Source organism: Podarcis raffonei, chromosome 2 (genome assembly GCF_027172205.1).
Source record: "Podarcis raffonei isolate rPodRaf1 chromosome 2, rPodRaf1.pri, whole genome shotgun sequence".
In the NCBI taxonomy this organism is placed as follows: domain Eukaryota; kingdom Metazoa; phylum Chordata; class Lepidosauria; order Squamata; family Lacertidae; genus Podarcis; species Podarcis raffonei.
The window spans coordinates 45,518,793-45,545,533 of record NC_070603.1 but is presented as its reverse complement, the minus strand read 5'-3'; the positions used below and the strand labels follow the sequence as shown (position 1 = coordinate 45,545,533).

General features: G+C 42.3%; 2 protein-coding genes across 2 annotated transcripts in view; both read left to right on the top strand.

Annotated features, from left to right (window-relative positions):
* Positions 1-26,741, top strand: part of SLU7 (SLU7 homolog, splicing factor) — a 252,508-nt gene that overhangs the window by 33,637 nt on the left and 192,130 nt on the right. The window lies entirely within an intron of this gene.
* The window catches only part of ATP10B (ATPase phospholipid transporting 10B (putative)), a 153,918-nt gene continuing 133,391 nt past the window's right edge, over positions 6,215-26,741 (top strand). Inside the window, exons 1-3 of the mRNA XM_053368548.1 lie at positions 6,215-6,304; positions 12,668-12,748; positions 26,054-26,196. The gene's annotated coding sequence lies outside the window, so the exon portion shown is untranslated. The remainder of the gene's footprint in view (positions 6,305-12,667; positions 12,749-26,053; positions 26,197-26,741) is intronic.

Below are 26,741 nucleotides of genomic sequence, written 5' to 3'. Positions count from 1 at the left end.
CCTCCCTCTGCAGCAGGGGTAGCCAATCTCCACTGCTGAAGGCACCACTGATTGCCAGTTGTTGGGACTCACAAGTGGGTAGAGTTCTTTTGCTCCCCATAAGCCTTGGTTGGCCACTGTGAAAACAGGAGACTGAGATGGATGTGCTTTTGGCCTGCTCTTTTTACGAGCTGCGGCCAGCATAGCCAGTGGCAAGGGATTGAGGGAGTTGTAGTCCACAACATCTGAAGGGCCACAGGTTACTCACGGTAGCAGCCAGTGGGTCAGAGAGAGGTAGGGCTGAGCTGGCTTTCTCATGTTGGAGTCACTGCCAGTTTCTGAGAGGGGGAGAGGGAGGGTTGAGTTGGCAGGAAGGTTAGCATGGTGTAGGCACAGCAGCAGGAGCAACATTCTGCACTACACCACCCTGACCTCCCTGCCACCTTGCCTCTCCTCCTTCTCAGTGAATGGCAGCAATCCTGGCATTAGGAAGCAGCTAGGCATTATGGGCCCACACTGTCCTGACCCACTGACTGCTACCTGTTCCTCATTCTTGCTCTGTCCATGCAATGACCCAACCTGTTCCTATCTCTCTGCCCTCCCTTCCGCCTGTAGTTGATTTAAAACAGATTGTATTTATTTGCAATTCAATGAACAACTTGCATAAAATTAAATCTGTTTTCCTCTGGAGTGTAGAGGTTCTTCTAGGAATTGCTTTAATTTATGAATTAGTCAGGAGAACACCTGTTTAGGTTCATCATAGTTTTAGCATGAAAAATACAGATTAAAACTTTTCATGGGATGTTAATTTTCCCCTCTCATCAAGCTGTGAAAATTAGGTTGAGAGACACAAAAGGGGAGAATCCATATATCAATGGGTGTTAATCAGATGATACTTTCAGTATCACTTACAGAAATGACAGTGACGCTGATTAAGGGAACCTTAATAGACAGAATGGGTGCCATCCAGGTTTCCTCACACAGAGATAGCTGCAGTGGCTCAAAAACACCAGAGGTTTTACTAGGTTTAGGGGGGAATGGTAGAAGGAATAATGGAGTAAAGGACTTGTGGCTCATCTACTGTCAGAAATACAGCATTTATTGAGGACAGCAAGGAGGAGGGTCACCTGATCTCCCTATGGTTCTCTATAGTTGAACATAGCAGAGAAGGCCGGTCATTTCTTTTGCAACCACAGAAGCAAAATATGTGCATTGTGGTGTTTTTAATGCTGATATAAATGTTATTATTAACAACAACAGCATAATATAAAATATGGAGCAGAGGGAAAAAGCTGTACAGCCCCAGATCATATTTAAGATGCCTTGAAGGCAATATAGTCTCGTCTTTCTCCTGCAAGCAAAATTCCACAACCCATGGTACATCATTCGGCTGTGGCATTTAAAGCATCTTGTGGCACAAAAACTGGAAAGAAAATAGCATGGTTCCATGCACTGGCGGAGGAAGAGGAGTGCGGGGGGAGCGCACCAACCCCAGCAGCGGGATCCCGGCTGGGTGCCATCGCGGCTGGCCCCCCGGCCCACGCTGAGTGCCACGCCCCCAGGGTGCATGCCATGCCCCTGTGAGCAGCATGCCCCACCCCCAGGATACACGCCCGCCCCACCTGCTCTCCGCCCCCTGGTGCCGGAGCATGAAGCTCCGCCGCTGGTTCCATGATATATCCACCCCAAATTGCTTCTGCAAGAAACTATGGAATACATCTGAGAAGAAAAGAAAAAGGAAAGCTGCATAAGGTTTGAAGATGGACTGAAGAATTTACAGTAGGCAAGATGTCCAGCAAGATTCACTCCACAAGTCTTGTCTGTGGAAGCCTTGCACGAATGCTCTGCCCAATGGGGCTTTATTAAATGCTTATTACGTTTATACCCCACACCTTCCTCCAGAAGAGTCCAGGGCAACAAACATGTCAATCCTAAAACAATTCATTTAAAACTTCTAGAACAGTTTCAAATTCCTCATTTGTACTGTGATCTTTCTTGGAATCCAGAAGTGAATTCCTACTGGCTTAAGCAATCACCACCTCTCAAACTGATAATTGGAAACTTGCCAAGGACAGAACTTTCAACCATCAAATGCCTCGGTAAACAGGAATGTTTTAAAAATGTTCCCCAAAAGTGAATAGATTGATGTACCTCACTAGGGAGGGTGTAGCAGAAATGTGGGGCCTCCACTGAGAAGGTCCTGTCACAAGTGTCATGGGTCACCACCAACCAGGCAACTCTCAATGTTTGCATCACCAGCAGGGCCTCCCTACACTTTCAACTGTATATGGAATCAATTGTGCTTCTAAATTGTTGCATGGTGCAATGCTCTGCAGTACTAATGTACTTCGTATAGTATAGCCCAGCCTTTCTCAACCTGGTGCTCCCTAAACATTTTGGACCACAAGCCCCATCAGTCCTAGGCAGCCTGGCTAATGGCCAGGAATTATGGGAGTTGTGGTCCAAAACACATATAGGGCACTAAGTAGAAGGCCAGTGTAGCCCCTACTTTGTGGAGAGGCAGAGCCTCATTGACTGAGGTCTACACAGCAATAAGGTCACACATGTAAAACACAAGAGAAGAGCAAAGTATTCTGCCTGATCTCTAGATAATCTTTGCATGGCAAAACGCAGAGAATGGATATTAGAATGGTAGACTCTCTGCAGTAAATGAGAGTGCTAATGAGCAGTTTAGTTCCAATCCTTGGGGATATGCCAGAGCCCCGAGAAAAATATATTGTGTAGCAAAATTTCAAAATAAACAGCCTCGATCATTGTCAGTCAGCTCTTGTGATATCAGCTTAAGCAGCCCTTCCACCCTTTTCTCCGCAGGGAAGAAAGCATTGCGGCAAGAACATCATGTCCCCTTTTGCACTACAGGTTTGGCTAGGTGTCTCTCGTCTCTAGTATCAGAACACCAGCAAGCAGCATTCAAGCTTTTTTGTCTGATGCTTGTGCAAACAACCGTAGTTCCCAGTCAGATGATGGTGCCAGCTGCCTTTCAGCATTGCCATGGAAATTTTTAGAAAACAGGCATAATGGCATGTGCTTCTCACATCCCTGTCTCAAAATGAAATATGCAGTCCCATATGATTTGGTCATCTCCCTTGATCTATATGGAGATTCTCCTGCCTTTATCCAGACAGTGTTTGCGTTTTTGCTTTCATTGTGGATTTCCAGGAGGAGAGATGGCAACACCTTTGTTCTCTTGAAAGTCCATAAGCACACAAATCCAGCGGCGTAGCGTGGGTTGTCAGCACCCGGGGCAAGGCAAGTAATTTGCGCCCCCTAACCCGGGGCAAGGCAAGTAATTTGCGCCCCCTAACCCGTGGATTTGCGCCCCCTAACCCTACAAATCTATGCCTATGAATGATGGTCCCTCTCCCTCTCTCTTTCTCATATTCCAATTGATTCCCATTTCCGCCGATCAATCCCCGAAGCTCTCACCCAGCGAAATTCGTGCGTAATTACGCTTCGCCATCCCTAATCCTGCCGCTTCCACTGGGAAATCATGACGGTGCGTTTCTCCTCTCCAAACTTTCCCCGGCCCTTTGCCGGCCGGTGCAGCCCTTTTGGCTACGAGCTCCCCTCCTTCTCTGCCCGCTTCCGACCCCACCTCCCCGTCCAGCCTCCCTACCTCCTGAAAAAAGGCGCCGGCGCCGAGCAGGACACCCCCGCGGCCATCGGAGAGAGGCGGGGCCGAGGGAGGCGAGCCAATGGGCGAGGCGGGGGTAGGTGGCCACGGGGGCGGGCGCTGCCGCAGTCCTCGGGTGGGCAAGGTAGGAGCAGGCGGAGGCTGGCCGGCCGCTCTGACAATAGGGGCGGGCCGAGGGCACGACGCGGCTGGGCCCTCTGGACTCGCGCCCCCCCCCAGATGTTGCGCCCGGTGCGGCCGGCACCCCTGGCACCCCCCACGCTACGCCACTGCACAAATCAACTCAGATCACTTATATAACCTTCAGTGAATAACATTTACCAGCAAAATCCTGGTGGTCCTTCCTAAAGATCAGTTTAGAAACCAACTAAAAATACTAGAAAACTAATTCTCTGCAGTACATATAAAAACATATATGCTATCTTGTTATTTTCTTTGTATTGCTCTGTAAACTTCCTGGCTGGATATTGGGATATATACTGTATTTTTCGCTCTATAAGATGCACCAGACCACAAGACACACCTAGTTTTTGGAGGAGGAAAACAAGAAAAAAAAATATTCTGAATCTCAGAAGCCAGAACAGCAAGAGGGATCACTGTGCAGTGAAAGCAGCAATTCCTCTTGCTGTTCTGGCTTCTGTGATAGCTGTGCAGCCTGCATTCACTTCATAAGACGCACACACATTTCCCCTTACTTTTTAGAAGGGAAAAAATGAGTCTTATAGAGCAAGAAGTATGGTAGATGTTGCAGATGAACGCCAACGAAATCGCCCACAGAACTGCATGGCCAGGACCAGATCATTCTCTGGCTCAAGGGAGAGCCAAACCAGTTGAAGTTAGCTACATATGTGCAAGCCCAAATTTTGGTGGCCCCAAATGGATCGTCTCCATTTTGCACCCCCTAGGCTCAGCAAGCTGGGGGGGGACCTAAACCTGACACTGTCACTGCCAGAGACCCAAGGGGACTCTGCTGATTCCCTTCTTCCACCTTCCCACCAGCCCACAACAGGCACAAATAAGACAGGGGGCCACTAAGTAGGGTCCTGGGGTTTGGCTTTATTGCTGTGAATATAGAAACACTAACCAAAGGAACACAAGTGAACAGCAGAGAACCTGCACAAGCAACGCTGACACCAGACCCTACATATATTAAGTAAAATCGAAACATCGCCACCCCACCCCACCCCCACCCTTCTTCCCCCCCCACCTCTTTCCCCCTTTTCTTCCTAATGTCTCAACAAATGAAATCAATTTGTAAAAATGTTACATGAAAAAAGAATGAGAGACATTGCACACACTTTTGTAAATCAAGAAAATCTTTAATAAACAAATAAACAAATAAATAAAAAGAATAAGGAAACACTATTTTGCCCCCTCACTACATGACCACCCTCCAAAGTCAGTATTAAGGTGCTACCTCTCTGACTGGTGTTTTACAAACCAACTGCTTTTCTTTAGAAGTTCAGCTACTCTGATATGCACTGACTAGTTAGTTTGCATATATGCAAATCAATTAGTCTGTGCACATTTGCAGATGTATATTTCCTTTTTTATTTTTTATTAATTTACTAATGCATCCGGTAGACTCTCATCCATGAAAGTTTATGCCATAATCAATGGGTTTGTCTTTAAGCCCTTTGTTGTTTTTGCTGCAAGACTCTAAAGGGGCTGCCCTTTTGGAAGTTGTTTTTTCATGGGGATCCTTTTCCTTGTTTCATCTTTTATCTTTCCCAGTGAGACATTATATTAGAACACATATTCCTCCTCCCTGCCAAATGGCTTGCTTGCTACCTATTACGGCACCGTAAACCCACAAAACAATAACAAAATTGTATTGGCTGCAATTCATGAATTGAATTATCATAAATGTTTTCCCAGTAAATGGAGAGCACAATTCAGAACAAGCTCAATACAATGACCATAAGCAAGTTCCTTTTAAATTGCTGTAGAAACATTAGTTAATCCAGACAACATTTTTCAAATGCTTTTCACCCACAAATAAGACTGCAAAATCTGCAAAGTTGTGCCAAAATGCTCTTTGCTGCAAGATTCTTGGGTCCGCCTGCACATGAACTAGTAAGTTAATCCGTTGTGTTGTAAATGAGATTCCACTCTTTGTTTGCTGAATGAGTGGCGTGGAGGAGCCACCCAATGTGCAACACCCTTGTCATAATCGTCCTGACCCTCAGAACAAGTCCAGAATTGGCAGGATTGGGACTAGTACAGGACACCTTATAGCGTGGCTTCATCCCTCAGAAGATGACAGGCAAAATCTGGCAACAGAATGTAAGTGGCTATAGCTAAAGCAGAAACTAGCATTTCATTTTAGTTGCCTCATGGATGGTTCTTTTCTTCTAGCTACCTGATACCTGGGGAAGTGAGAAAGGGGGCCAAGGAAACCAATACTTTCTTCTGCTCTCCTGCATATTATTAGAGTGTATTTGCTAGCTAGGCAGGTTTTCATTGTGTTAGCAGGACAGAGGACTCCCACACTGACCTCTGTGACAGCAATCTCGTTTAAAAAACAACAGCCCACCAAACCATACCCATTCCTCCTTCACTCATTAAGTAGCCAGCCAGACAACTGGAGCTAAAAAGACAATCTTGGTCTCTGTATAGCTTGGGATAGGTTTCAATTCCATGCTAGCCTGCACAACTTGGTTTTAAGAGGTAAGCAAAAGTCACTTTTTCCAAGGCAACTTTGTACTTTTATTTCTGTGGAGGGATGGAGAGAAAGAGAGCTTGTATTTGGGCAATATAGTGATCTGGAAATATATAAGATAGATGAATGAATAATGATAGGTAAGCAACCAAACCCCCACCAGTAAATACTTGCTGGCCTTGGTAACATATGAAAAATTCAATTCAGTTGAGGGGACGGGGGTCTTCCACTTTTCCTTCTCTTGTCTTGCCTTCTTTTTCTGGTCCTGCCCAGTTCTGCTACAACTTGCTTCTCCTTGTCTCCTGATTAGTAGGAAGCTGGCATACAAAGTATGAAAGTTGGCCGGCAGTGAATGGGTCTGAGGGTTTGAGGAGGTCACGGTTGCACCAGGACTGTTGCTGTTTACTGAATTTTTGCAGAAAGTGAACAAAAATGGATGGGATATCTATGTATGTAGGGGAGGAGATGAGGAGAACGGGGAAGTGGGAACAGTTTGTTTTCATATAGAAAATAAGTTTTCAATAAAATATTAACCACAAAACCAGCTTCCTGTTCAGGCTTGGAAATCACAGACAAAAATACAGACTTTCATATTATGAATGATGAATAGCAACATATTTGAATAGCTTTGCTTTCTCTTGCTCCAAACAAATGTTCATACAACTTGCTTCTCCTTGTCTCCTAATTAGTAGGAAGCTGGCATACAAAATGTGAAAGTGGTCCGGCAGTGAATGGTTCTGAGGGTGAGAGGAGGTCATGGTAGCACGGTTCATATTATATTATTGTTGTGTTTATTTTGTTCATCTGAGTATTTAAATCCAACCTTTCAGTCCTGACTTCTCTTAAACATCCAAAAATCGCAAACACCAATAAACCCTTAATAAACAATAATCCCGTGGGGAGAGCACCAAAACCATCTGCATTAAATCAATCAAGGCAAATACAGAGTAAATGCAATATTTGTTAGAGGCCCAAATCAGACTTTTTACAAAGAGATACGGTACAAGACTAAACATGAAGCAACTCCTATTTAATTCAATGGGGCTTACTTCCAGGCAAGTAGGCTTACAATTGCAGTCATAGCCTAGTGGAATGGTTTAGCTTACATTATGTATGCTGCTCTGTTATTGATCTTCTGTGATAGTTTATGACTGAATTGCATGCAGAATGTGGATTTTTTTAAACTTTGAAAATAGATAAAGGCACAGAGTTAAGTTCTCCTCACCCATGCATAGCTATCAGTTCCCCCTTCCACACTTTTCAGAGCTGACTTTTTAAAATAGTTAACATTAACACATTGTTTTAGTGGTGTAGCTAGTATTGTCGCCAGTCTTGTAAATGCTTCGACGTATATTGAAATGGCAACACACCATCTCATCATGGTGACAGTAAATGTATTTTTGAAGATATTGTTCAGGATGGATTGAAACACTTGTTTCAACCCATTTAAGTGAAAATAACAGAAAGTATCTCTGTTAGTGAAGAGGGTAGGGATGCTTGGGGTAGAGATCAATGTCAGTTATTATTGATGACGCAGGGGGAGAAAACCATACTAAAGCCATAGGTTTGATGGTATGGTGAGGAAGAGAGCTTCAAACAAATCTGTCCTTGCAAAATTCCTTGTCGCATATCATCCCTCTTGAAAACCCAAACACTCTCTAGAAGTTCTGTCTCTGTAGTAGGAACATAAGAATCTTTCTTATAATGAGACAAACCAATGGTCCATTTAGCTGAATACTGTCTGCAGTGACTAGCTGTGGTTTTCTAAGGTTCTCCAACAGTGGTCTTTTCCAGCCCTACCTGGGCATGCCAGACCTGAGACCATCTGTATGCAAACAGGTATTCTGGCACCGAGCTATGGACTTTTATATGGAAAACTATATGGTGGCCTGCTGATAAACAGGTTCTTAAAATTTTGTCTGCAGTTGAGTGGTGTGGGTTTCTTATTTTTTATTATGTCCTTAGTACATTCAGTGATGTGTGTTTTACACTTCCTTAAATCCTGTAGATCTTCAATTGCAATCTACAAAAGAGGCTTCCCACAGTTACCTCCTCACACCTTGCGCAATAGTTGAGCATTGTACCTGTTTCTTCATGCTATATTTGGCACTATTTTGATGCAATTTGTTTCTTAAATTAGATTTAATGATGATGCTTCAAACAGACAGTTCCCTTGGAATGAAATTAATATTGGTGCTGCTATTTATTTATTTTTAACAAGCATCTCTGTGAGATAGACAGATAATATATGTTTTGTTATTAGTTTTTTGAAGCCTATCGTATTGGTCAGGATTGGGCTGGCATCAGCACCCAAAATGGCTAGCAAAGTGCTGGGGTCCATGGGCTCCACAGGGACTGCCACAGCTAATGCCAGGATCGATTTATTAAAAAAGGGTGGCAGAGTGACCTCCCCTCCCCTATAAGTACTTTCACTGAAAGGAGTGTTTGAGTTGTTCTTGCTCCCTTCTAATCAACCCTCTTTTTGTAGAAGCACCACTTAGCTCCTGAATATGATAAAAGTCCAACCCCAACCCCTGATAAGTGGAGTTTCATAGAAGACTGGTCCAGACCATCAATCATTTTATTTCTATGCCACCTTCCCAAAGCCCAAACCATGCTCAAGGAGGCCCATATAGTATTATTCTCATCCTTCTCACAAAATGGCACAAGGGTATACAATTTTTCCCCCTCCTTGCCTCACCATCACTCTGGACACTTTGAGTACTTGGGTCAAGTAAAATGTCTTCATTTTCTAATGTGGCTATTGTGGTAAAGTGATATTTTTTTTTCTGAATGGGTTGCACAATACAGCTCCTTGCCAAGGGCACGAGGGACCCTGGGTATGCCTCTGGGTGATGGCCATAAACTTGAATGGCTTTAAAAGAAGATTGGAGAAATTCATGTAGGAGAGGGCTATGAAAGGCTACTAGCTATTATGGCTATGACCTGCCTGCACAGTTGGAGGCAACAATGCTTCTGAATACTAGTTGCTGGAAACCACAAAATGGGAGATGGCTCTTGTGTTGATGTTCTGCTTCCCACAGGCATTTGGCCAATGTGAGAACAGGATGCTGGACTAGATGGGCCATTGGCATCATCATCATCGCTTTTAATTTGTATACAGTGGTACCTCAGGTTACAGACACTTCAGGTTACAGACGCTTCAGGCTTCAGGTTACAGACGCTTCAGGTTACAGATGCTTACAGGCTCTCCTAACCCAGATAGTACCTCAGGTTAAGAACTTTGCTTCAGAATGAGAACAGAAATCACACGGTGGCAGCAGGAGGCCTCATTAGTTAAAGTGGTACCTCAGGTAAGAACAGTTTCAGGTTAAGAACGGACGTCCAGAATGAATTAAGTTCTTAACCTGAGGTACCACTGTACCGTCTTTCTATCTTACAATACTCAAGGCAGTTTACAAGCTGAAGAAACAAAGAAAGTACAACTTATAACAACCAAATGCAATACAAAAATGTGATAATAAAACGTAACTTTAAAATAAGCAACCTACATCAAATAAGGTAACATTCAACAATCATTAGAATATCAGCATATAAAAAGAGAAATTTACACTTGACAATTACAATAAATAATTTCTAAACTACAATCAATAAAACAACGTCAAGCCACAGTTCATAAAATAATACAATACAAATTGAGAAGCAGAGACTGGAGGGTGGGGCAAGGCAGGTGGAAAGAGGCCTTGCCTGATGAAGTCTCTCCCCTCACAGTTCTTCCTCCAGGTACAGCTCCCTTATGAGGACTCCTAGGGCAGGAGGGAGGGGCAAGGCAGGTGGAAAGATGATCCAACAGGCTATTACAGTATTATGTTCATAAGTTCTTATTTTATCTTGGAAGTGGACAATGAGGGTACAGGGTGGTATACAAATAATGATGATTTTTAAAAATTTAGATTCTTTTTTATCAGGGCTAAAAGATACATATCAGCTTTTTTCCCTGGGGAAAAACACTCTCCTCAGTGGAAACATGGTCATCATGATGGTGTTGCTGTCTAGCTGAACAGGAAGTGGAATTCTAGCAGTTATTTCCCATGAGAAACAGAAGTGAGAGGCCATCAAGGCATATCTAGAAATGGTTTGCTGCCAAAACTAGTTGGGCTGTACCCTGATTGCCTCTGCTTCTTCAGCAGATGTTCCTATTTCTGACATCTTTTGATCATGTTTCCGTATGTTTGTTACTGTCGCAGAAACCTTATGCCTGCACTCTGCAAGCTCTTATCGTCACTTGTTTCACCCCACCTTTTTGTGGTACAAGCTGTATAAGTAATTTAAATCACCTCCTGGCAAAATTGTTGTTACTTAAAAAGAGAATAGCAAGCAAGTGGGAGGTAAAGTCAGATAAAGAGCGACCTCCAGAGATTTATGATGAATCTATGCTAAGGCAGGAGAAGGCTGTGCACAGAAGTCAACGCTTTGTAACAAGGTAAATAAGGTGTCCTAATTAGTTAAATAGATGATAGTGTAAATCACCCAAGAAAATCAATGGGGAGGACAAATGGATTTTAGGAAGCTAAGTCACTGAACAGTTAAATGGTGGAAGTAAATACTTAAAAATGGCACAAATAATTGAATACCCTTGACATTTTTGTTGCCTCCAAATTCTTCCTAAAGATCAACATAATCTTTGTCTCAGTTACACAAAAAGTAAGTATTCTGTAAAACCACATATAAGTTTGAAAAGCTGTCCTTCTGATAACATAGGAACCACATTATTACAGTGGTACCTCGAGTTAAGTACTTAATTCGTTCCAGAGGTCTGTTCTTAACCTGAAACTGTTCTTAACCTGAAGCACCACTTTAGCTAATGGGGCCTCCTGCTGCTGCCGCGCCGCCGGAGCACAATTTCTGTTCTCATCCTGAAATAAAGTTCTTAACCTGAGGTACTATTTCTGGGTTAGCGGAGTCTGTAACCTGAAGCGTATGTAACCTGAAGTGTAGGTAACCCAAGGTACCACTGTATAAATGTATCACGTGTGTGTTTGTGTTTGTGTGACTAACATATATATATTGCTGCAATGAATTCACCACCAACTTTGTAGTCCCAATTGGTGGAGTCCAGAATGAATATTTTATTGAGTGTTCACCCTGATTTGTTTGCAAAAGGTTTGCAGAGAAGTTATGTGACATCTACTGTTGACTGAGCTTCCCTTCTGATTTGTTTGCAAAGATGATGTTTTTTTTAAAACAGTTGCTATCCTACACCATCCAGTGAACTTCTTCTACACCTTCCTGTGGTTGGGGTGCTAGGTTGAAGCAGGTCTGTTCCACAAGAGCTCCAGATCTGCTCTAATTTGCCACTATGAGATTTAATCCCACCCGTAAAATAGTCTGGAAGTGGCCTTATGCTTGGTTATGGGATATATAACTTAGTTATTGGGATATAATACCTTTGCACTGTTTTGGAGTTGCTTTTATCTTAAAAATAAATACCTCAAAACAGAACCTAATGCTTGCTGACTGCTAGCTTATAACTATGCAAGCATGGTAGCATAGCCACTGGACGTGTTACCTGCTAGGAGATGCCTTATCTGAAACTAATTAATTTAATTAAATCTAAGATTAGCCCCCTTGGAGATCTTACTGCAGCTAAATTTGAGAACACAAAGCTGTCCAGATTCCCGAGGTCATGAGATCATTCATCTCCCGTAAGGTTTCCACTGTTCCCCTCCACGTTGATGACATTGGCTATGCTGCAGGCCTCCCTTCAGCAGAAAAAGAGGGTTGCCCTGTTCTCCCTCCTGTGTGGTTTTAATATGCTGATACAGCAGACATGTTTTAATGAGCATTCTTGTAATTAATTCATCCTAATCTGTTATGAACAATGAGCAATCTTGCAATTAACTGAATTGGATACTCAAGTAATTAGCCAATGTGACAAATAACCAAAGTAAAGTTAATTTAAAAAAACAAAACAAATATTTTAATTATAGTACACAATTTCATTCAGAGTCACTATAAATGCTTAAACCTATAATCCAAAGAGATTTTGGATTGTTATGCCTTGTGTTTATATATGTTTTTTAAAGTAAAAAAACAAATGTTTATTGACTTTTATTAGAGATACGTGTCAAGAAGTACAATTGGTGCAATGGGGAAAACAATGTCTCAAACAAATAAGCCTGAAACAGAATACAAGCATACTGTACTATATCAAAGAATCATAGAATTGTACAGTAGGGAGGGACTCCAAGGGTCATCTAGTCCAACCCTCTGCAATGCAGAAATTCGTGACAGATGGCCATCCAACTAGGGCTTAAAACCTCCAAGGAAGGAGAGGCCACCACCTTCTGAGGGAGTCTGTTTCACTATTGAACAGCTGTTGAATTTTACCATCAGGACTTTTTTTTCAGCTGAAGCTCACTGGAACTCAGTTCTGGCACCTCTCAGGTGGGTGCCCTTGTTATTCTAAGAGAGCAAGGGAGAAGTTCATGGTGAGTTCTGGCACCTCTTTTTCTAGAAAAATAGCACTGTATGATATCATATTATATTAGTGTAATATACTGCATTATTATATGGTACTTTTACCGTCTCGCGGGAGTCTGTTCCACTGTCAAACAGCTCTTACTGTCAGAAGGGTCTTCCTGGTGTTTAGTCCGAATCTCCTTTCTTGTAACTTGAAGCCATTGGTTTGAATCCTATCCTCCAGAGGAGGAGAAAACAAGCTTGCGCCGTTGTCCATGTGACAACCCTTTAGCTATTTGAAGATGGCTATCATATCTCCTCTCAGTTTTCCTGTTATCCAGGCTAAACATACCCAACTCCCTCAACCACTCTTCACATATATTTCACATAAGAAGGTTGCTAGTCTAGTAAATAGAATAAATTTCTAGCTGCAATGAATGCTGGCGATATGTCAAACTGACATATTGGTCATGCCTTCTCATATGCGAGGGTATGTGAGGGAAGTGAGAAGAGAGATAAAATCTAACCTTCCTGCCTCTCTTATCTGCAGAGGTGAACATCCTTTAAAGCTTGAAAAGAGTTGAATCCAGTTCCTTATACTCTGCAGCTAATCTATATCCCTCAATAACATTTCAAAGGGCACGATCCTGTAACACAGGACAAAGGAGAGTGGCCCTACCATCAGATGTGATGTCCAATGGCCTTGGTGCCTGAGGGGGAGAATGGAAGACTATCTGAGATGTGGACTGCAACTATCGAAGAAGTCTTGTCACACCTGTTTGGAATCATCCCTGAGTGTTTTGGAATAGAAGGTGTGAATTGGATGTTGTAATGTTCTACCTTCCAAATGTTGTCAGACTCCAAGTTCTAGCCACCTCCACTAACATGGTCAATGGACAGGAATGATGGGAGTTAGAGTCCAACAACATCCAGAAGCTGCCATATTTGCTACCATTTTTATACTGCATAGCTTAGAATACTAGTTGATACCATAGACATTGTGGCATTGGTAAGCCAATAAAGGCATGTATTAGTTGATCATCAATGATATTTTCCCTGTAGATCTCACAACTTCTTTGACTAACGTGTTCCTCAGAGAACTTTCACTTCTGTTTCATTTTTCCTTCCACTACAATACTCAGTATTGGTGTTATACCAAAATTTATTTTACTATTTCCTGATTTTATATTTTTTTCTTCCCCCCCATAATTTTTGTTTAGTATTATCCATTAATCAAATACAATATATCCGGTCTCTTTAAGTCACTGGTCAGCCTGGCAGATATATCAGCGTTTTTGAAATTGCTGACAGTATTTAGATTTCACCAAGTTCAGTGGGATGCAAGCAGCCTAACCGTATGTAGGGGGATGTAAACAATGTATGTATATTTAAAATGTCTCTAAATGCTGCTGGTTGTAACTAAGCCCTTGAATTGTGGTGTTCTGCTTTCTTCATTGTATTCAACTAAGTTCTTCCTGGCGTCTTGCTGTCTTGAACTTAAGAGCAAAACACACTGATGGAAATAAATACTGAAATGGTCTGAACTCAGAGCAGATCCCAGTGGCACCTCACTTGTTCCAATATGACAGCAAATCATTAATAACTATTTTCTGGCTATGACTTTTCAGCCCATTGAAAGGTAGTTAGAGCAAACAGTGTTTTCCTTTGGCCCAAGCATTGAAGGTTGTTAAAGTAGGCCATGTGTAGAGACAGGATTAAGGAACATTTCTTTCATGGTCCATTTCTCCATTGTTGGGTCTGGATTTTGGAAAACGATGAGAACCAAATTTCAACGGCACCATTTTCAGTTTCAGTAAGAATGGGGAAATAGATTTTGATACGGCAGGGCTCTGATTCAGCGAGGCTTTACCAGCTGCTAAATGCATTCAAGGTTCACTTGGAAAATGGCAGTGTTTTTAAAAAACATATGTAGTCTTTTTTTTTTTGCTATATATCAGAATAATTATAGTAGATTTATATAGTGCTATTGTTCTAGAAAGAAAGATGCCAGAACTCACAATGAACGCCTCCCTTATAATGGCAATGGTGCCCACCTGAGAGGTGCCAGAACTGAGTTTCAGTGAGTTCCAGCTGAAAAAAAGCCCTGGTCTTATCAACACAGGGCACACAGTGTCTAAGAGTCCGTATCTAGATCTGTGCCTTCAGTATGCATATATAGTAAACGTATATACGTAGAGTCCAAACCCGTTGGCCATCAGCAGTAGGCCTTAATGGAGAAGTATACCCATTTTGGCATTCACAACCCTGCCACTCACACTGGTTTATGTCTGAAGGCAAGGGTCAAGGGATATGCCAACTTCTAGGCTGCTGCAGCAAAGATACCTGGATCAGGCCCAATGCCATCATGTTGTGGCAGCAGGACCAGTTCAGAGTCCAGTAGATCCTGTGCCAACTTAACTATACCCGTACCCCCCTTTAAAAAAAAATGAGAATTCCTTCTGGCTGCTGCTGGCAAGAATTCCACCAGCACTGTCTTCCTACCATGTGCCACATTAGAGCACGCCTTGGGGGGTGAAGCTCCCCCAGGAATACCCGCATGTAACAAAAAAAAAACCCTCCAGAATACAAGATCAGGAGTTTTGATTACTCTGCCCATTGTTAATAGTTGTTCAGTGTGTAGAATCACCTTTTCAGTATAAGCTTCCTTTGTGGGGAGCGGTTGTCCTCTGTCAGTGGCCATAGGAAACAATCACTTCTCTTCCCTCAGCAATCCTTTTTTTCCAAGTTATATTTGAGGAGCTAGGAAATGTTAATCAAGTCCTGGAGAGCCAACTTGAACCTAGATACCAGGTGGAGCCAAGGTCTGTACACTAGATGGATCTTGAAGTCTAGAGCTGACATCATTATTAACATTCCACTTATGCTGTTGATAATGAGATGCTGGTGTGTGCTTGCTAACCTGGCCCTATGTGTAATTTAAATTGGCTTCCAACATGGAAATATGTGAAGCTTAAGTGATTAGAAGCCGGCTAGAGTTTCAGCACTATTTGCCTCCATGTGCCAATGCTGTGCTCAGCTTAGTTAATGAGCTGCCCATTTTGCCTACGGTGATAAAATCCTTTGCATGGCTTGTTGTTTTCTCTGCAAGTGAATTTTGCCTGAAATCCTTCCTGTGCTGAATTCCATAAAGCAGGCGAAGTTTTGCAAATAGTGAAGTGCCTCTGGACATTACTCCATCAGACAGCTCTAAATCTCACTCTTAAGAATCTACAGCTGAACAAAGACACAGCTGGAACAGAAGTCAGAGAGATATGTTTAGTGCTGAAGGATGGCACAACTCATCTTGCATGCCAAGGTCCCGTGACCCGCAGTTCCCTAGTGGATAATAAACACACAGACACGAGTATTTAGGTTTCTGGGTTCAAATAGGCCACAACTTTACTGGTTACAGATGTGAGCGGTTTGGCTTAGGCACTGGGTGAAGCCAGGCTATATCCCGCCTCCTGCCCATCTGCAGGGAGTCCATCTAAGGGTAAACCACCAATAGGGGGAACCCTATGACTTAGATCAAATAGGGGCACCCCAAGGGATCCAAATAGGGATCCAAACAAAGGCTTGCCCAATGCCTAACCCAGGCTTCCTCCAACTCAGCCCTCCAGATGTTTTTGGCCTACAACTCCCATGATCCCTAGCTAGCAGGACCAGTGGTCAGGGATGATGGGAATTGTAGTCTCAAAACATCTGGAGGGCTGAGTTTGAGGAAGCCTGACCTAACCTCACAAAGCTGTGGTGGCTGCTATAAGGTAGGCAAAAACCAAATGGCTGGTGCCAATTTTCCAAGTGGAAAAAGTCCCTACCCGGCCCCAACAATATGGCAGCCTATGTTTGTCGATAGCAAGGTTGGTTCAATGCAGCCAGGATGGCAATGAGGGGGGCATCAATCCACTCCCCCCACCAGATCACTGCAGAGACCCGGATGCCTGGCCGCAACACCACCCACCAGAAAATGTGAGCAGACGTAGTCTCAACTCATTTTTTTTCTTTGCAATGTGGGTGGGGATCAGAAGATAAGGTCGATGCTATGCTCTTCAGCTCTCTGCTGGTGGCACACAATAATTTGGTTTGAACTAATTTTAGAAGTATATATGACTGCATCCAATTCAGTTCATGATTCAGCCTTTTTTACTTTTCCGTTCTTTGGTTCACTATTGCTTTTCTCTTTTGTTATCTTTTTTGTTTTTTACTATAAAATTGCCACTGAGACTTTGAATAATGTGCTAATAATAAATCACGTCAATAGTTGCTAAGTTTGTGTTGTTAGTATTATTTTGGAAGAATGCAAAGGGATGGGCCATGAAAACCAATGCTTTGTGTGTGCATAGGAAGGGAACACAGCAAGAGAAATGAAAAACACCAGTACAAGCATCAATGTTTTTTCTCTTTCCTTTCCTTTCTTAATATTTCCTTTTTGGTCTGTGCCCTCTTCCTCTCAACATGGATGCTAGGAATGTTGAATTTCATTGGGTGCTCCATATGAATGCCAAATTCTTGCAGTGCTTTCTCCTCAAAAAAGGGAGGAAAGCTCATACAATAAGTGGACCCAATGGGGTACCTGAGTAATATGTAATATTATCTTTGTAATGGAAGTGAGGCATAAACACACATTTCCACCACCACATGGTCAGTCATTGTCACTGAAGGCATCTGAAGCAGGCCTGTTTCCTCACAAGCTGAACTCACGGATTCTGCACTCTGAATGATTATGAACAATTGGCCTGGAGGGGTTTTTGTCACAGTGTAGGTTTTCCTCCCTTGGGGAGCTGCTCTAATGTGCTTGTCCACATGGCAGGGAGCTACTGCTGCTGGTATTCCTGCCAGAGCAGGCAGAGGGAAACGCCAAAATGTTTCATTGGATTGGCACAGGATCCGCTAATAGCATTTGTAGCTATTTTGTCATAGGGAATAAACAGGGGCAATTGTGCTGGAAAGTAGACATTCACTCTTGCCTTCTTTGAAGAAAGTGGGTGAGAATGCCAGTGCTAGGATATTTTTGCAACCTAGGCAAGGCTAACTACTTGTGCGCACAGACACAGATACACACAAATTGCCAACTTCAATTTTCAATATAAGATGTCTTGTAGAAATGGTGAAATTATTCAAGATATAAAATGAAAGTTAAATATTATCAGAAATGTATCTGGTATAACAAAAGCTAATCTGTATAAAATGGTGCCTCTCACAGGTCAGTACTGTGCCCCTCTAAAGTCTGGACCCTAGGCAGTTACTAGTGGTCTCATGATAGCACTAGACCTGGGCAGTTAGCAGATGAAAGTGCCATTTCAGACTGCCTGGGAAAAGCAAATATATGATAAAATATCAAGTGGAAGAAGGAGATGGGAAACTTCTCTTGGAATTGTGAACTGGTTACTCTAGGGTTAGATGTGTGTTGGGGGAGAGTTCCCCTTGTCTTGCTCAAGAATATTTCAGATAAGTTTTATTTCCTTCTGTGGAGAAGCAAAGTTAACTCCCCCCCCCCCCACCAGTGTTCTGTCTTGATAGACAGGCTTCCGAGGAGCAAGCCAATGCTTTCCAATGCTAACAGAGCTTTTTTCAACAGAATTATGAAGATTACAGCTACCCTATTAGAACCCTGTGAAAATAATTAACCCTAATATACGTGTGAAAAATGGCAATATGGACATGGTTGAGCGAAAATCACTCTGAAACCTTTTTGTTTTCAAATAAAAGGAGTTTTGAAATTCCATTTAAATATTGAATTTAGATATGCTGAAAACTGGAAATTGCAATTGCCCTCTACTGCCACCGTTATTATTTCCTCCCTAACTGTTTCTCCTTTGTCAGAGGTACTGATTTTATGAGCTCATTAATTTTGCTGTGCTAATGCACTTTCCTTATCTTCTAATTAGCCACGACTCTCCTTCTGGCATATTTATGATGTTCTCACCTCTTCACATTTTTGTCTTGCTATATTCAGAAAGATGCCCACCGCAGTAATCAGTACAGTTGGACACCCTCATATTCCTTCAGCTGTCCCCACTGCGCCTCCTAACATTCACAATGCTTTTTATTTATCTTTTTTAAAAAGATTGGGACTCTGGATCACGTAAAGTAAGCAAGAGGTTTTCGTATCTGGAATAAAGAGCAAAATCGAATCTGTGTTGTGGATTGTAATTCATTGCTTAAACACTAATTCTGGTTTGGTTGCTACGTGTGTGTGTGTGTGTGTGTGTGTGTGTGTGTGTGTGTGTAAAGCTTCACAAGTTTGCACAAGCCTGACCCTTAACATTCTCAGCACAAACTTGAGTGAAGGAAAATGAGGCTGGCTAGTGATGCACCCATCATTATGACAGCCTGTCTCTCCCACACAAATTATGAAGCAGTGACTGTTCTGGGTATAGTCAGGCAGCAACACAAACACCCCTCCTGCCCTGGGCTGGATTTAAGTATTTATGAGAGCCCCCAGGCTAAGCCAGCACACTGCAAGTCACAAGACACTCATTCTGCCTGGTGTATGTTACAAGGAATTTCCAAAATGCAAAGACTGTTGGCAGTCACAAGGGAATGTTGACAGTCCTGCAACCATTCTGGTGAATGTCCTAAATTATGACTTGCATTTGTGAATGGCAGCCACTGCTGACAACTGCAGTGCTCATTAGCCTACCTCCACATTTTCAAATATTCACTGGACATGTGAGGGCTTGCCAACATTCTTCTAAAAGAACAATGACCAAGGCAAAAGACAGGATTTCTGGTGAGGAAGATACTGAGGACTGCCATGATGAACACTCTTCATTATGTACTCACCAATTTTTTAGGAAACTTGTCCTTGCTCAATTTAATTTATTTACCTGTTCTCTTGATTGATCTAGCACATCAAGCTTGCGGGTTTGTTTTGCTTAAATTGGTTAAACAGGAGAAAGTAGCCAAGGGGTGAGAAACAGCAGAACTTTTAGCCCATGGCAACCTAGTGAAGAGGATCAGGGCACGGCTGCTGCCTGAGGTGAAGCAGCAAATAGGATCTCTGCTCCTCAACCCATGTGCATGGTAATGTTATTCCCCTTCTATTTGCTTGCTTGTTTATAAAAGTATTTATATACTGCCAACCCATGTACAATGTTAAGGCAGTGTACAACGTACAGTAGAAGACTCCATAAAAACAATGCAAAATAATCATTACAATTACTGACATCTTTGGTGTCTGGGTCCGAAAAATCCCATTACTGCCTCTCCCCCTGCCTGGGACTAAAAATACAACAAGAATTTATTAAATAACTAATTTGCTGCCCTTTATGACACTTATAATCAGCTGCCTGAGGCAGCCTCCTCATTCTAACTAATGTTAGAACCAACCCTGCTATGAGCAGTATTTAAAAAGAGTAAGCAGAAGGGAGAATTATGGTGGGTTACAAGAAAAAGAGGAAGCAATGGTTATGTATGTATGTATGTATGTATGTATGCATGCATGGATTCATTCATTCATTCATTCATGGTTCTTATATCTTGTCTCTTCCTCCAATCTAGAGCTGAGGGTAGCTAACGATCAATACATTAACAAACATAACACATTGTTTAAACCAAAAGGCATAATAGCAACAATTCATCAGTAAATAATATCAATAAAACCACAACTCAAAAATGTTTATCCCATTATAGGTAAAGGTAAAGGACCGCTGGACGGTGAAGTCCAGTCAAAGGCGACTATGGGGTTGCAGCGCTCATCTCGCTTTCAGGCCGAGGGAGCCGGTGTTTGTCCACAGACAATTTTCCGGGTCATGTGGCCAGCATGACTAAACCACTACTGGTGCACGGAAGACTGTGACAAGTGCCAGAGCACATGGAAATGCCGTTTACACTCCCACCACAGCGCTACCTATTTATCAACTTGCACTGGCATGCTTTCGAACTGCTAGGTTGGCAGGAGCTGGGACAGAGCAATGGGAGCTCACCCCGTCGCGGGTTTCAAACCACCAACCTTCCAATCAGCAAGCCCAAGAGGCTCAGTGGTTTAGACCACAGCGCCACCCAAGTTATCCCATTATACAAATACCTGGCTGTGGTATAAAAACATCTACAGCCTCCTCATAAAAACAGTATTCCTTACAGCACAGACACATTGTCTCAAGCAAACAGCTGAGATTTCAAAGTGTAGTACTTGATAAACAACAGTTTAACTAATCTGTAATGCTAGACCAATGAGAATACAACAAATAGAATAATCAGCTAATGGTAGAGCAGTAAAAATGTAATAAATATAAAAATGATAGTCAACTAATAGAAAACCAAAATGAGCAACATTCCACTTTACCCTTACCCTTCCATCTACCTCAGATGGTCATCTTTAAATGCAGATAAGCCAACCACAGTGCTAGCATCATAAGTATTTTGATCGGTACCAACATAATAAAGATCTAATTATAGAATTATGGAACTGTTGAGTTGAGACCACAAGAATCATCTGGTCCAACCCCTTGCAATGCTGGAATCTTTCACACAATGTAGCTCTCAAACCCACGACCTGAGATTAAAAGTATTCTATTCTATTCTATTCATAAAGCCAGCTTAAAATGGAACTTCTGCTGTATTTGAGGAAACTAAACCACTATGTCCACCCACTAGTGCACAATTTGGTTGTTCTGTAATGTGACTGGCATGCAAAGTTGTAAATTCACACAATTCACTCTTAAATGGTAAAGGAACATCTATTCAATAAAAACAACACATTGTTTCTGCATCATTATATATCACGCATGTGTGCTGGCAGTCACTAATGTGGCACCCACAGACACCAGTGTGTCAGGCAGTATCTCCTTTGGCACCCATGAAAGGTCTCAGTAAATATACCCTCAAAAATCTGGGTGTGACCTAGATTCATTCCATCATGTTGACAAGCAGATAATTGATGCTGTCAAAGCTACTCTTGCTGTTCATCAATTTGGAGGTGTACATGGACATGATCCAGCAGGCATGACTCCATGCATCACTCTGGAAGCTGGATCTTTACTCCATGAAGCACTATGTGGAATATATGGCGCCCAACTCAGAGGATAGTTCATGTGTCCTTGTTCTGTGAGAGTATCAATCTTACTGGACCATGCACATGAGTGTGGGCCTCATTCAGATATAGTTGCTGCTAACAGGGATTATGTAGAAATATATATTAATATTTATTTTTTCACGAAAGTTGAGTTTCTTAAAAAGATACATTTTGCTCCTGCTCCTGCTTAGATTAAAACCATGTAGAGTTTTGCCATTGTAGATTGCTTCCTGTGTCCTTTTATGAGCAGGTGAACTGATGACATCTTTCTGTTACGTACTTTCTATAGTTTGTCCTCTCTGGAATCATATTTAATTCTTTATTATTATTTTCTTGAAGTGATTTTTTCCCCCTTTGTACTGAAGAACATGTAATTTTGAAGTTTAAAGAAAACTTGATTATTGTTATTTCTGCCCCTGGAAATGTTAACAGTTAAAAACTTTCTCCCCAATGGATCCATACAACGTTGCTTGTTTCAGACCGAAATCTTGCTGTCTCTAAGCCATTTTTATTTACCCAGCATTAATTCCAGTCATCTTTTAGGCCCTAATAGCATTTTCCAGAGCTCTGTTACCTGGGCAGGCAGGAATTGTATTTTAACAGGTTATAAATTGGAATCAATATGCTTCTGACTGGAGTTTATCTGAGTTGACTTTATTCTATAAGCAACTATAATTGCCTGCAAAGTAATTTCTAGCTTTCTTGTTCATTTATGTGTATTGGCTGGGCCATAAGGGCCAGGTAAGCATTCAGGCTGTGTGCAGAAGTCACATTAATCAGATACTTTACTGAGTTGTTCTTTATAGTCAGATGTTTTCACTTACAAATGTTACCTTCACAATAAGCTGCATACAATCACTAGGGATGCAATCATTTCATACAATCATCAAGGCTCAGAAAGGCAACTCAACACGGATCCTTTTGTGTGGAGGAAAAAGTAGGAAAGATAAGTATGGTTCCTGAAATAAAGCCATCTTCCATTATTAGAGTGGGTGGGTGTACACAAAGCAGAATTTGTTGTCTCTAGAGTGGGTTGTAGGTATGGATGTTGGCATCTCATCCTACACCAAAGCACTTTTCTTTCCCCTTCTCTAGACACTGAACATCCTGCCAAAATATTTATGAAACATTTCACACAGAGGGCCACCATGTGCTATTTGGACAGGTGGTTGTGTGGGAATAGAAGGTCAGCAATGAGCTGACATTTTGTGTTCTGTGCATGCATGTACACACGTGAGCATCAGAATCAAAATGCATCTGCCTACTCTCTGCCCTGCAGAGAGTTTATTTCTGGAAACTGGAATGGTCATTTGGTCACATGCACACCATACATGTAAAGCATATTTCTACCACTTTAACAATCCTGGCTCCCTACCTGAGAGCCATGGAGACTGATGTTTATCCCCTCACAGAGCTACAATTCCCAGAACACTTAACAAATTATAGTTCCCATGATTATCTGGAGGAAGGCATGTGCTTTAAACGCGTGGTGTGAACTGTTTTAATTTCTGCAACAGATAATTTTATGTTGCTTTTCATTATTTTATGACAACTGCATTTTAACTATTTATTGCTGTAAGCCACACTGAAAACACCGTAAGCAAACAAGCAAGCAGCTAATTGATTGAGGATATGGCTGCAATAGCTACTAATATGGCTGCAATAGCTACTAGCCATGATGGCTATTCACAACCTCCAGTGACAGAGGCCATCTGAATTCCAGAACATGAGCAGAGGAGTGTTATTGTGTCCATGTCCTGCTCTTGGGCTTCCCATAAGTTTATGGTTGATCCCTGTGAGAATGGGCCTTTGGTCTGAACTCGCAAAGCTCTTTTTATGCTATTTTTAAAAATTAAAAAATTATCTCACTGCTTTATGAAGCAGTGTTTGCTCTGGGACAAAAACTGACTCCTCTGAAATTGAAAAAAAATGCTAGCATTGCAGGGGAAGAAGACAGAGGGATGTATTTTAAAAGTATAAGCATGGTAGGATTTTTCTTTTAAAGAATTCTGAAGAAAGGGAGATGGAAACATATTGTAGTTTCTCCAAGTAGTGTGAGATTCCGGGGGTTCCAGACACTTATCCAATGTCCATGTTTCCTTTTGGGAATGAGGCACAGAGACGACCATGGTGTCTTTATGACATATAGTTTATTCACACATATATACAACCTGAGGCCTATTGGAGGGGTTCCCAGCATTAATACCCCAAGAGGGTCTTGTTCCTCCCATAGCTGCAGCCTTGGATTCAAACAGAATCTACCATCGTGCTTTGACCCTCTCTCCAGCTTTCTGCCTTTAGCAGCCTGCAACCATTTTTCCTCTAAGTCACATCACAGCCAACCCAAAAACTCTCCCTCAGACTCTGCTTTTGTCTTCTAAATAACTCTGAGTTGAGGGAGGGGGCCCTCCCATTTGCCATCTAGCACAGAGCCCCCCTCCCTTTGGCTTTCCTAATGACTCATCACCTTCCTTTTGTTGTCCTAATTTCCTCATCAGGAAACTGGCCTGGCTTATATTTTAACATTTGCTGAATCCAGAGGTTCAGTGTCTGGAACCCAGAAACCCCTACCACCACAGGGGAGTCTGAAACTCATAGCACAAGGGAGATTGGCACCCACAAACTCAACCACAATCAGGAGGCTGGGATTTTAAAGCCCACCGCCCACCAACAGAGTGCCAAATACATTGCTGCAGGTCAAGCAGAGGAGCAAGGAGGAGGAGAACTCATTTTGGGGTCGCTTGCTGCTCAGGGCTGGAAAGATGAGAGATGTAAAAACTTGGAAGCTGCAGCCTATTCATCTTCTCCCCAAGACAGCTCATGGGCACTCTGCCATTTATAGCATGTGTAGTAGCCCAGAACTTTGTGAGGCAGCAACACTGAAAAACAAACCACTCAACCACTCTAGAAAATGTCAGAGCAGCTACAAAATGGCTGCATTCCCAGTCTTTGTTTCCATCAGATCTATTGTCACAATGGCCAAATTGGCAAGTAGAAGATGTGGGCCTGTGTGGATAAATGTAGAATTTGGCACCAAGTGGACTGGTCTCTTCAGCATGGGTCTCTTCACAATTCTGCCACTCAGGCTTTGTGGACCATGTCAGAGTCACAACAGTAAATTGTCCTATAGCCAGGTTCCCCCAGCACATTGTGTATCCATTTTGCCTTCCCCATCCTCTAAATGTGGGCTGGCTTTCATAGAGAGAACACCACATCAGGCAATGCAATACTAACATAAGCTCCTCATGCCTCAAGCTTGGCTGACTTTGGCTTCCACATGTGTCAGCTGAGCCCAGCCGTTTTGAAATTCATGGGGCTGGCTAACTGCATTGTGTGAAATTGTGAAGCTGGCTTGTTGAACTGTGAGTTTATGGGGGCTTCCAGATAGGGGCTCAATACTGTAAACAGGTCATTCAGTGATCACAAATGAGTCGTTGGCAACAGTTAAAAAGTAAATAAACCATCCTGTCAGAATTGTTTCCAAAAAGGGTAAATTCAGCTACAATGAGGGTAGGGTGACAGAATATGGACTGGCATTCTGGTGCCATTGACATCATGTGGACTCTGTGGAAAATTTGCATGTTGGAGCATCTCCTGCCCTACAAAAAGCCCCCTTCTGGAAGCACCCCAAGGCACATCCAGACAGCAGTCTTCTCACATTCCATTTTCTTTATCTGCTGTCTTCATACATTCTCTATGCACAAGTACTTCTTTCTTTAAGGCTTTTACTTTTTAATGAATGCTACATTTCTTCAATTCATGAAGAAATGAATATGCTACAGTTCAAACCCCAATACAGATCATGTGTGTGTGCTTAAAAATAAAGAAAGGAAGGTCGAGCACCTAGCTGGGATCATGAAATAGCTTTTGATAAAAGGACATTAGCTCAGCTCACACAACAGCTGTATGGACAAGGGCCAGGGTGCACCAGGCTGTGCAATGTAGAGAAATGGTAACCATTTCCTTGATCACAGTTGCATTTTGCCCACTTACTTAGAAGTCAGTTGGTGGATCTGGAAATGTTCCATTTAGATATTCCTTTAACATATTCAAGCGTTCACAAAGGCAAACATGCTTTATCTGTACCACAAAAATGTGATATTGCATTCCGATATGTAAAGCAAGTCTTTATCTCCTAACGTTCTTTTTAGCGCCAAGTTCCCTCCACTCTCAAGAAATGTGCCAAAGGACAGGGTGGGGCACATGGTCACTTTATCTCTCTGGCAATTCCAGTTTGTCCAGCTACTAGGGGAATAAACTCCATTACGTATCTTCTGACTTTGCCAATACACTGAGTTTTTCCCCCTTTGTCAATCAGTAAGCTGGGGCTTTGGTGCTGGAAGCCGTACTGCCTGGTTCATATTCAACCTTTTGGAAAATCTATGTTGCGATCGACACAGAGATATGACACTGGGAAACTTCCGGTATATGAGATTGCCAGAGAAGAGATTGGTCAATTGGGTAAGTAATTCTTTTCCAGCCCCAGCCTCACAATTATAATAAACATATTTTTGTTCTTTTCTGTTTGGATTCTGAACTCTCCAATACTTAGGTTTGAGTTAAACTCTTGTCTTTGCATGTAAAGTTCAGTAGATTGTCTTACTATTGGGCTATTGAGTCAAAGCCTGGGGTGGGCTGGGGTTGCTAATAGCCCAGAATGATTGATTAATGTTTTCTCAATGGAAGCTAATAATTTGGAGATATTTGGAAATTTTCTAAATGCTAGCCGTTAGAGCTTTGAGAAGGTGGTCTTCCCTCCCTTTTACAACTGAGGGTAAGGGCTGATGTAAACTCTGTGTGTGTAGAAATGGCAGTTTTGAAACAGAGAGACAAAGAGAAGCAAAAAAGAGAAGGAATAAGTAAAAAAAATCTGGAAGAACCATGCCTCTCTGGGTTCGAGAAGCAGTGACTTGTGAAGAGTATGTCTCCTGCATGCCTCCTTTACCTGTGTCCTAGATGTGTTTGTGAATGGACTACAGAAACTTGTCAGAGAAAGTTAGATCCCA